Below are 11,531 nucleotides of genomic sequence, written 5' to 3'. Positions count from 1 at the left end.
TATATCTTTCCTCCACTTGTGTTATTTCCCTCAGTATCTTGACATACTGACTAATAAAACCATTCACAAGACTGGCAGACCAAAGTTCTCTACTTCAGTGCTTCATTTTTATTGCAGGAAGTGAAAGGCCAAGTGTCCCAAGGGAACGAAGGCTGGCATGCAGACAAGCTAGTGCATGGGGTGCTGTGCCAGACCAAATAGGCTGACCTCAAGCAGCAACCAGCAATATTGCTTTGTATTGCATACTTCCATGAGCCACATTATTTGCCTTTGTCTGAATTTAATACATAGCCATAAAATGTAATCATTTTAGGAGGGAGATCTCAGGTCAGCCTGCATAAGATAGAGTATGTGAAAATAATAATACACAAAGTTTAGTAAACACATTAAGCCTGACACATAAGTAGGATCTACAAGGATGGCAGCTATAGGCCTGCTAAAAAGTGAGCGATATGTAACAAAGATTCACCCTGACAGAAAATACAATGGAAAAGAGATTAAGTAAGGAAAGAGTCCTTTCAATATCTGCATCATTTTTGGACAGAAATGTATTCATTCAGACATTGTTTCATTTCTCTCTCTCTCTCTCTCTCTCTCTCTCTCTCTCTCCCTCCATTTTCTTAAGTTAAAAAAGGAGACCGATAGGAGAACAGATAAGATAGGAATTTATAAATGCCTATTGAGAAAAACATTTAAGTCACATCTGTGCTGATAACATTGCTCTAAGTATCAGACAACTGAGATGTCTACACCCTCACTCACATACTCAGTACTAAGTGAATACAATATATATAAATATATATTTTTTTCAATTTTGCACAGAATTCCATTTGCCATGTACTCATAAGTTGATTGCAAAAAGAACAAAAACGTAAAAAGAAAAGAATTAATGGTATCTATCATGCTTCTGTTGAAGCAAAACTAAGACTACTACATACTGCAATACTGAATGTTAAAAATACTCAAAGATGTTTGTTACGTAGTCCAGGCTAACCTTTGGCTATGTGCATTCAGAGGATGAGGCTACATATAAACATGAACATTTTGCAGAATGCCTGGTTTTATATAGCAAGACTGGTAGGCTCAGCTTCTTTGGTATTTAACTTCACCATGAAAAAATTTAATAGCAAGATCAAGTCAATCACAATTTATTGACAAAACATTCATTGTTAGAGAACAACATAAGTTACTGTAGAAATCTTGGGCATTAAATAAAGGTCTGCCGTATCCTGTAAATTAGAATACAAAAAAGGCCTCTAGAAACCTGTAAGTTACAGTTTCTTTTGCATTAGCTGTCACAAAAATAATACCAGCTTTTTTAATTTTTAACTTAAATACGAACACTGTTTGTACAAAGAAAACTTTAGAACTAGAAATAGCTCAGATTCTCACACCACTAGATGAACCTTCCCTCCCACACGCCCTCTGAAACTATACAGTAACATAGTAGAACACTAACGAAGAAAAGACATTGTAAAAGGCTTAACTGAGAAATTACGATGCATGGATGAATGGGTATGAACTTGTATTTAATACAGTCAATGCAGAAATAGAATGTTTTCCCATATAATGAATGACATTTTGAAGCCACTTTCCAAGAAGAGTACTAAGATGGAAAACTAAACCCAACTTACAGTGGCTCTTGCAAAGGTCTTGAAACGAATGCGTTTTAATATTTGGTGATCCAGGCACCTATTTCAATCTTAACAGCTAACAATTCAGACATCGTAACTCCCACCAAAACTGAAAGTAGCACTCTGTCAGCGTGCATTGCTGTCACTATTGCTCAACATCTCCTTTGACTCTTTTAGAATAGGAGCACAAAAACTTGATGTACTCTGTGCAGCTTTGAACAGACAACTTTGTAGCCATTCAAAGAATGTGTTCTGCAATCTCTCATAATTTAATCACTGTCAGTCATAATAGCCTATTGTGAAAAAATAATCCACTCATTTATTTTATCATCAGTGCACTCAGGCATGGTCAATTTATGAACAACACAGTCACATGCACCAGCCATGAGAGATCCATTACAAAGCTGCTGGAAAGTCCGCCTCACAAGCAAGCTGCTTTTTTCCCCAGTTATCCATAGGCTGAGTTTAGAAGTCCCAATCTTTCATGCTATTCCCAAAGGAGAAACAAAGGGAAGCCATTAAGCCTTTACATACAGTTAGCCAGTGAGCTAATTAACTTATGATTTAATGTTAAAACTAGAATTACAATAACAACGTCCTTCAAGTCAGGTGGTCATGGAAGAAGATGACATCTTGATATCATCATAGTAGCTCACAATATGCAGGACAACAAATACAAGCAGCACAGCTGCTCACACTAGAAGACCAGAAGTCATTGGAAGTGTAGGAGTTGTTGGGAGATACACAAGCTACAGTAAGGCCTGAAAGTTGCAAGACTATGCACTGTCAGAAGATGCAAAACAGCAAGCCAAATCAATACAACTGCATGCATTTCACAAACCCTACCTACACAGTCAAGTTAGTGAAAGCATGGAAGTAATATCAGTAGTAGCTGTGAGATAGATAGCACTAAAAGACTGAGACTTTACTAATCAAGAAATCTTTATGTATGAGCAGTGACCAAAAGATTGGAGATTTCCATATCATCTGTATACATGAAAGCAACATCCACACACCTTTTAAATTAAAATAGATGAGGGCTTGCACGTATGCATATTGCTGCATTATCTCTCATCCACCCAACGGCTTCATGGGAAATAGCCTCCTACATGAGACTTCATATAAATTTTTGTCTGCTACAGCAAATATTAAAGAGGAAATCATTCTTACTACGTTTGTAGTAATTTTTATCCAATAATTGTTGAAACTCACTGTATGTGAAATATTTGTCTTCAATAATTAAGTCATGTACACCTGCCTCTTTTAGTGCCATATGCGTAACACCCATGCAGTACCCCACTCCTTACAGTTCCATTGTCCATCCCATTTTTAAAAAGAGATTTTTCTCTACAATTTATCAGATGAAAACAGCAATACAGTTCTCACAATACACAGGGATTATAGAAATACCTTACAGAAACATTTCAGAAGTTTCTTGTTTAGAGCAATAAGGTATGAATATGAGTTAGAGTACAACTAATATGGAAGCATAATCACTTAAAACAATCCAGTTAATAGATCCAACATACTAGGTAGCTGCTTAGGTAATTTTTATCTTGAAGTATATTTGTGACTATTAGGAAAAAAACTATACTGCTTTACTTATAAGCTTCCATTGTGAGAGTAGTTAAATGACTTCCAGAAGAAATCCAATGTACCAGAGACGTCTAACAAAGTGTATATGCGGATAACTGTGGCATCACATTTATTCCTGCATTTAAAGATATTATCCTCTAGAAGTGTTTGATATCATGAAATAACTTGTTTCAATTAACTGAAAGTAATATACTTTGAGTAATTTCTCGTTAAGTGAAAAAGATGACTAATACAGCTACAAGTACTATTCAGCCTTCCAAAACAGTAACAACTATCTGAAGTTGTTTTAATTCAAGCCAGTGCTTTTTACAGGGAAATTTTTCAGGCTCCAACAGTTACTGTTGTTATTTTTTTTATTTATTTTTTATTTTTTTTAAAGAAGAGAATGAGAAGTAATTTCTCAATCAGCATTCAATTTTAAAGTCTGACGAGAACTCAAAAGACTGCAAACAAAAGCAGGAGCTTCCTATCCAATTAGGTCAGCCACACTAGCGCCTCAAAAAGCAAACACTAGCAAACACACGAAGACTGTCATGGTTAGAATCTCTAATTCAGCACACATTTGGGACTAATGCATTCAAAGTGCAATTCTACCACTCTCTAGACTAATAGATTTGAATTCTGAAGAAAATGAAAGAATGAGAGAAAAGTCAAACAAGAGCAAGCAGCAAGTATCCACAAATTAAGCTCTCAGGTTTCTCGTCTAAAACAGTGTTTCTAAGAAAAATGAAAACCTTGATTTTGCGCTACTGCTACTTCTCTGATCTAGAAGGTTTTGTGTTAGAAAGGAACACTAGCAGCCAGATTCTGTACCGCACTATATACCCCCTATTTAATATACCAACTATAAACTCCCAGTTTTTACTTCTGTGGCAGTCTTAAGTTCCAGAATTAAATCATTGATTTATAGTGATTTTTCAGAAATGCCTGTCAAACTTGAGTCAAAATCTACAGTTTTTATAAGACTTCTAAAAGCCTAAACTCCAGTGTGCTATTTAAGCAGTGCAACATGGTCACAGGCAACTACAGCAAATACACCTCCTTTGTATTGGACTATGCAAGGCAGTGAAAACATTTCATAGTAGCAGAGCACTCAAGAAAATGGTAGTGTCTTGAATCACACAGCATCTTACTTCACTGAGAATGTCTAACCTGATGTTGCCTTTGAAACATACTGAAGTAAACATAATTAAAGTTTCAGGTATGTGGTATTGTTAAAACTGACAAGTATCTTTTTATGGCACTGCATGCACCAGAAGTTAGTTACATTTCAGAATTCATTATCAGGACAACCTTAAAACTTTCATACTTGCAACATTACAAACAAAAAAAATACTCTTCAATTGTTATACTACAGAACAAGTAGAAAAACTTTTAAAAGATGATCATTCAGGCACTCCAAAAATACTGGGAAGGACAAGTTTAACAAGTAGAATTTTTAATAGCAGGTAAGCTTTCTGTTGCCAAACTCTCCCATCATTCCAGTATTAAACAAATGCTGCTTTTACTTTTTTAAAAATTAGAGTTTGTGCTAGTTAACATATTTATTTGATTTATGAAGTATGTGTTGAATGAGGACTTGTCAAAATAGAGCATTTTCTGCACACTTGATTTACTGGTTTGGCTAGTTCATCTGATTTCAACAGCAAGCTAGAACACTTTCATAGGTCAAACACCACATTTCTCAAATTACCTTAGCTTTAAGTTTTGAATACATTATTGAAGCATCAAACCTTTTCAATATTCTTTCTACCTTTTCTCCCATTTCTAGCATCTTTGTTTCCTATTAATTTTTGGCATATAAAGAAAAACAAGCCTAGAGATGCATGATATTACTTACTTTGAACACATTTTCTAGAAGCAAGTCACAAAGATTTAAATATAGCTGATACATAGATTTTTAAGATTTGTCTATTCTGTTAAGACCAGTCACATGAGTAAGACTATTAACCATTCACTGGGACAGAGCAGCACACAAAGGGACAAGAGGGAGGACAGAACAATTTAGGGACTCAGCAGGACTGATAAGGTGCAGCTTTTTCCAGTCCAATTCCTTTTCACCACAGCAACAGTACACGCTCTCACTTCCATCCTTCATCCCACAGTTGAGGAATCCCAGTGACTTTCCTAGCCTCACTACACAGTGACCCTTGTCCTGCTGCCTTCAGACCATGCTCCTGGTTCCTCTCTGTTCCAATTTCCAACCTACTACAGAAGTCCACCCATTTTCATCCAGGAGAATAATAAACAGGATACTGCAGGAACCAAGCTTCTCTATCTTGCCTCCACTTCTCAATACAGATCTATTGCAAAGACATGCTACTCTACTACCATCATAAAAACAAGCACAAGATGGGGCAAGATGGATAGGCAAAATAGGCTACAAATGTCAGTCTCAGTACTCTGAGCCATTAAAGCTGGCAAGGCACAGAATCTCTACCTCAAGAAGCTTCCTTCCATTCCACGCTGCAGCTTAACTGACCTTACCAGCCCTCCAACCTCCAACCTATAAATCGATTCCTGGACAAAAAACACTCAAGAAAAGCATACAGCAAAGGCAATCTTGGTCTATACCTTCTCCTTTCAAATAAACAAAGCCATGACTTTGTCTGCAGTATTAATGTAAGACATTTTAAAAAAAAAAAAAGCAGCTGTCTGGCAAACTCTTGTATAATCATTTCTATCAGCTTTCACTAGGGGGTTTACATTAAGCATTTAAGTAGAACTTTGTTTTTCCCCACAGGAAGTAGAGAAGAAAAAAAAATATCAGTATAACACTACTTCTGAAACCAAACAAGTTTATTTCCAGTTACAGCTCAATTCAGGAGGTTCCAGTAAGATAATTCAGAGAAATGCCTCAGGAAGCATTCCTGTTTGGCTTGGAATTACTATACAAGCCTACACTTAAAATTCTTCATACCTTTACAGCTGTCTGTTTACAGCTACACTTCATTTGATTGAACAGCTGCCATCAGCTACTTGCATTCTGCAGACACTTAGGTTATAAATATAAATATATATTTAAGTTATTTTATGAAATCTGCGTGTATGACGTCTTCAGTAGCACTCTTGGTATCTGCAATACCTGCAAGTTGCCAGTACTTTTCAGCCAGAGGCTCATTCTTAAGTGCTTAAGAATTATTCTCTACAATCTGACAGTCATTACTAGCTTCACAATTTACACAAAAAACTAACTTCATCCAAACAGTGTTTAAAGCAACTAACTTGCAGATGATCATAAGGAAGATGGAAAAAATAAACTCTCCCCATTAACATCCACTGTATTTACTAGTTTCTCCCAGACAAAGACTCAACAAAAGATTTATAAGAACTGTCTTAACAGAAGCCTGTTGTAGAAGTTCTACCTTTTGTACTCTCCTGAACTCCTGACTATTAAGAAATAAAAGAAAAGCTTTCAAGTGTACAACAGATCTGCTCCTAACAGAACTAACAGTTTCTTTAGATTGTCAGCTGTGTTTATTCAAGTAAATAACAGGTGAACTAAATATGTTGAGCTAAAGCACCTACTTCTTTCCTTCAAAGGACAAAATATGAATATCCTGTTTACAGCTATGGTCAGCAATCACACCACAAATCCCAGAGGCTGATCTGTAATATTGCTGTTCTTGGTTTGAGTTGTCACTTTGGAAAGTGGCTTTTTGCAGCCAGCAAGACCAGCGTACAAATCAAAACAAAGGGAAATCCAGATCTGCAATTAAAATAGAAAATCATAACATTTTGTCATTACTTCAAGGAGCGTAACAAGAACGAGCACTCCAAGCTAAGTGCTCCACACTTACCATTTTGATAGCCTTTCTGTTTGTGTTTTTGCAGATTAAGTCCTTATTGCCTTTATAGTTTGAAAACAATATCCCTTTCCTGCTAATTAACATCAATTAAAAAGAATGAACTATATTACTACTTGAAGCTGTATCACAGTGATATACTTTTTGTCTTCAACTATGGCTTCGACATGCTGTTCCATACTGAGTCCTCAGGAATAAAATTCAGATTCCTTAATTCAAGAGACAGCTACAGGTATCAACATCAGGCTTCATGAACTTTTTGACTCCCTACACGGAGGAAGTCTAGACTTATGAATATGTTCAGGAAGCAGCACAGACACAGCAGAGATGTTAAGTTAGTTTTCAGACTTCACGCTAGATGAAAAGAGACTCCTCTTTATCTTTAATGACTAAGCAGTATTCAAAACCATGACTCTTATATGATATGAAACACTTTACATATGATAGATATAATGAAGCCTAGAGAATACTATGCAGTTATTTCAGCAGTCCTGCTGGCAGCACTTCAGTGCTCTCTCTGAAGAAAAACAAACACATTATTCTATTAATCCAATTCCTTTGAAGGATGACAAGTAGCTCCTATATGCACAGTAATCAGTTTTTCCTCTTTGCAGCTGCAGCCTTCCTCATTGCAAACTTAAAAAGCTACATCTTACAACAAATTGCAGACTAACAGACATTATAAAATTGAGCTAAGAGCACCCATAATTTGTTATTGTCAGACACTTTACACAACCAGATATGAAAACAGGGGAATTTACATGTCAAAAAAAATAAAATTTCATATTAGCCATGTATTATAAAAAGAATGTCAGTAGACAACTTTCCTTTTCATTTCAAGACAAATCTATTCTAAACATATTCCAAGTATTTGATGAATCTTATTGGCTTTAAAATAAAAATTCTGCCTTAAACACAAACACCACATTTTAATCAAAAAGAGAAAGTATATTTAACTGCTACAGTCAAATAAGCATTCCTTACACATTTGTCTCCAGTATTTCTAAAGAATTAACTTGAAAGACAGTATGTTCCTTTTAATATTATAAAATTTCTGATTGTATCCTTAAAGAGTTTAAAGAAAAGTAGTGCTTAAAAATAGAAGTCGGAAGGATGCATGCAGTTCCATGATCTGGTACTCTTCATTCCACTGAAGGATAATAAAATGCATCTGAGTTTTTAAAACATTCTTGAAAAACCTCAATAGAACTGTATTCTATTCAACTAATTTAGGAAGTGAACAAGATTACTTTAATGCAGTTTGAATATTTTATGCAACTTTAGAAATCTGAGTACATTAGTTTACATAAAATAACCTGTCTTTGTAGCTATTATCCCAACTCCTAAAACTTTCAACATAAATAAATTCACAATTTGGAGTTTTTAGAAACTGCTCAAGAGGTACTAAGCTCTCCTGAAAACTGTCCTAAAAACCAAAAGGATACTGGATATCCAGTCCTTCCCTCTGAATCTTTTCCATGCAGTTCTATCAGCTCTTTTCACCTGCTTGCACAGGTTGCCCAGAGAAGCTGTGGATGCCTCATCCTTGGAGGTGTTCAAGGCCAGGCTGGATGAGGGTTGGGCAGCCTGATCTGGTAGGTGGCAACCCTGCCCACAGCAGGGTGTTGGAATTGGGTGAGCTTTGAAGTTTCTTCCAACCCAAGCCATTCAATAAGTCTCTGATTCTCTTCTTCAAACTTCAGAAGTTTTATTTTTTTTTAAATATCTGATCTACTTTAATAGCACATTCATCACTACCATACGAAGTCAAAACAGAAAACATTTCTACACTTAACTGCATTTTCATCCCTGTTCTTGTCAAATGAGTTATAAATACGCATCTTATTATTGAAATCTGAAGTTCATGGCATGATGTTTGGCCCCGTAGAAGTTTCAGGCATATGATTAGTATTTTTGTGAAAAGAACACGGATAAATTTTGCATTTGATAAGCAAGAAAAGACTGCATACAAAATTTCTGGAATGTTTGTGTGGGCAATGTCATTTGTACTTCTGGAGGTTGGTGCACTCAAACAATGGTTTAAAGAGTATCTTTCAGATACAATTTGATTGCAGATGACTGGTTGCATTGCAACTGGCTTGGAACATGCTCAAATTTAGGTAAATGTTCACAGGATATTCAACTAGGATATAGAGAGGTTTATTACTGCTGTAACCATTTTCTCCACTCCTCCAGCTGTTCCTTACCCTCTCTCCTGTGCATTAGAAACACAAAAAGAACCAAGGAAACCAAGTAGTATTCAACCCCACAGAACCTCCTCCCTGACTGCAGTCAGACACTGGGATTTATAATCCAAACTGTCTGGGACTCAGGCTGCTGCCCGTGTTGCCTGCAATGCTGGCAAGCTGTTAAAGTTACAAAGTAAGAAGTATGTGCCAAAATATGTACTCCTGCTTGCCAAGCATATAATCTCAATGCATACCTCCTGATAGGAAACCAGTTTAATAAATTTGGGACAGTTTCCTTTTCCCTTTGCTTAGGAACAGTCTTCTTTCCCACACACTTAAATGCAGAGGAAGAAATACCACCACTTCCACACTTAAAACTCAGTTCTCTGCGTGGAACTCAGTTTCATTTGATCAATCATATTCCATATTTTCTTACCAATTCAGATGACCACCACCAGGCCTCGGTTCCTAAAGAGCCTCTGTCTCCCACTGTTCATGAAACACTCCCAAACACATTTGACAGCTAAGTTTATTTGGTGAATACAGCCTCAGCTGTCTCCTGGTTCACTCTGCTTTGTGACCTATTAGTAGGCCCTCTCTTCATCTAGAAGAGAAAAGAAATACCTGTGAAGGACTGAGTTTTGTACTTGAGTCACAGCATGCACTTGGTTTGCTATAAACTTTCTCTTACCAGAGATTTTAACTAAATAACTGGATACATGCAGAATAGTGAGTTTCTTCTAATGCTTGAAAAGATAACAAAGATACTAAGTAGAACATGTGGCTCTAGGAACCAAACAGCATGCAGCATTATAGGATAGCCCTGAGGCACTTACTCTGCTTCATAACTATGCCATGGCAGTGTTCTAGAAAAATATCTCATGTCTTATGAGCAACACACACATTCTAGATAAACTACATCTGGAATTTCAAAAACAAACACTTAAGGAAATCCTGAAGGTAAGTAATGATAAATTCAGAAATCTTATTGAAGAACAACTATGAAAGGGATATTAATAGCTATGTTAAAACTTAGACTTGAAAATTTTCTCAAAATAATTAACTGGCTTCTACGGAAGAAAAACAATTGATACCTAGGTCTGACAGAAGACTTGTCCACATACTGAAACATGCACAGCTTAAATGTTACTAAGGCAATAATCATGACTGCATTTTCCCTATCTTGCATCATCATCCTTTTAGTGCTAACACCTTCTCCTATTAGGGAGAAAAAGGAGGAAATAAGACTTCTTAGTCATGACAAGCTGTCAGAGATTTCAGTTGCTAAGTAAGATATATTCTGTTGAGTAAACTTAGAAGCTTACAGAAGTGAACAATGCATAAAGTTCATACTGCAGCAATATTTGCCTGATAGCAAAATGAGGTCTACAATACTCAGCTTTAATAAAAGCATAACCATTCCTGGAGGAAGATAAAGTAGGCAAAGGAAAAAAGTAGTAAAGTAATCCAGAAACCTCAGCTGAAACTGGAAAAAATTAACATCTCCCAGTCTATAACTGCCACAAGTTTAATAACGGTGCCTCACATGCAGAGTTTAAAACTCCACCTGACATCTGCTCAAGACATATCTATACAAATAATGATCAAAGTAAAACAAAAGAGAAGAAATCTCTTGCCTTTGCTTTAGAAGCTAAGTTGCGTAAGTTCTTATTTTTAACCATTGATTTGCAAGTTATGAGCTAGGTAAACTTTGTACACAAATACACACAAAAGCAAACCCCATTTTCTGCACTGGTTCTCTTCTGACTAATCTTTCCCTACCCTATTACTACCATCTGCAAAATCTTATACAAAACCTGCAAGCTGGACTTTAGAACCAAATATAAACTCTATGTTCTTATAAGGAGTGCCAAGGTAATCATTGGCAAAATGTACATAGACTATACATGGCAGAGCATTAAACCAAGTTGTAGGACCCTCTCCTATTCTTAACAGACACCTCTGGTTTCTCTGTACCATTATTATTCTCTGTGGCATTATATTCTGGCTCATGTCTATGAGCACATAACTTGCAGGTCCATTCAGCTTTATTCCTCTTCGTACAGAAGAGATGTAGACCTACTGGAGCAAGCCCAGCAAAGATAGTTGCACCTGAAAAGCATCTGACATCAAGAAAGGCTGAAAAAGCTGAGATTGTTTAGCCTGGGAATGAGAAGGCTCAGAGCAGAGAATCTTATTATAATGTATTACTGTTTGACATGGTTAGTAGAGAAAACAGAGCAGGATCTCCTCAGTGATACCCAGTGAAAAAAATAAAAAATAAAAATGAGACAATGGGCATTCCC

At 36.3% G+C, this 11,531-nt stretch overlaps 1 long non-coding RNA gene across 1 annotated transcript; it reads right to left on the bottom strand.

The window, feature by feature from the left end:
- Window positions 1-6,744: 6,744 nt before the first annotated feature.
- LOC109366117 lies at window positions 6,745-10,459 on the bottom strand. The gene is made up of 3 exons (XR_002112215.2): window positions 10,320-10,459; window positions 9,662-9,829; window positions 6,745-6,939 (listed from the first exon to the last, which is right to left on the bottom strand). It is a non-coding gene; the product is annotated as an uncharacterized LOC109366117 (long non-coding RNA).
- Window positions 10,460-11,531: the final 1,072 nt, after the last annotated feature.

Source organism: Meleagris gallopavo, chromosome 2, assembly GCF_000146605.3.
Source record: "Meleagris gallopavo isolate NT-WF06-2002-E0010 breed Aviagen turkey brand Nicholas breeding stock chromosome 2, Turkey_5.1, whole genome shotgun sequence".
Lineage (NCBI taxonomy): Eukaryota > Metazoa > Chordata > Aves > Galliformes > Phasianidae > Meleagris > Meleagris gallopavo.
Note: the sequence above shows the minus strand (reverse complement) of the source record. Positions and strands in the feature narration are given on the sequence as shown.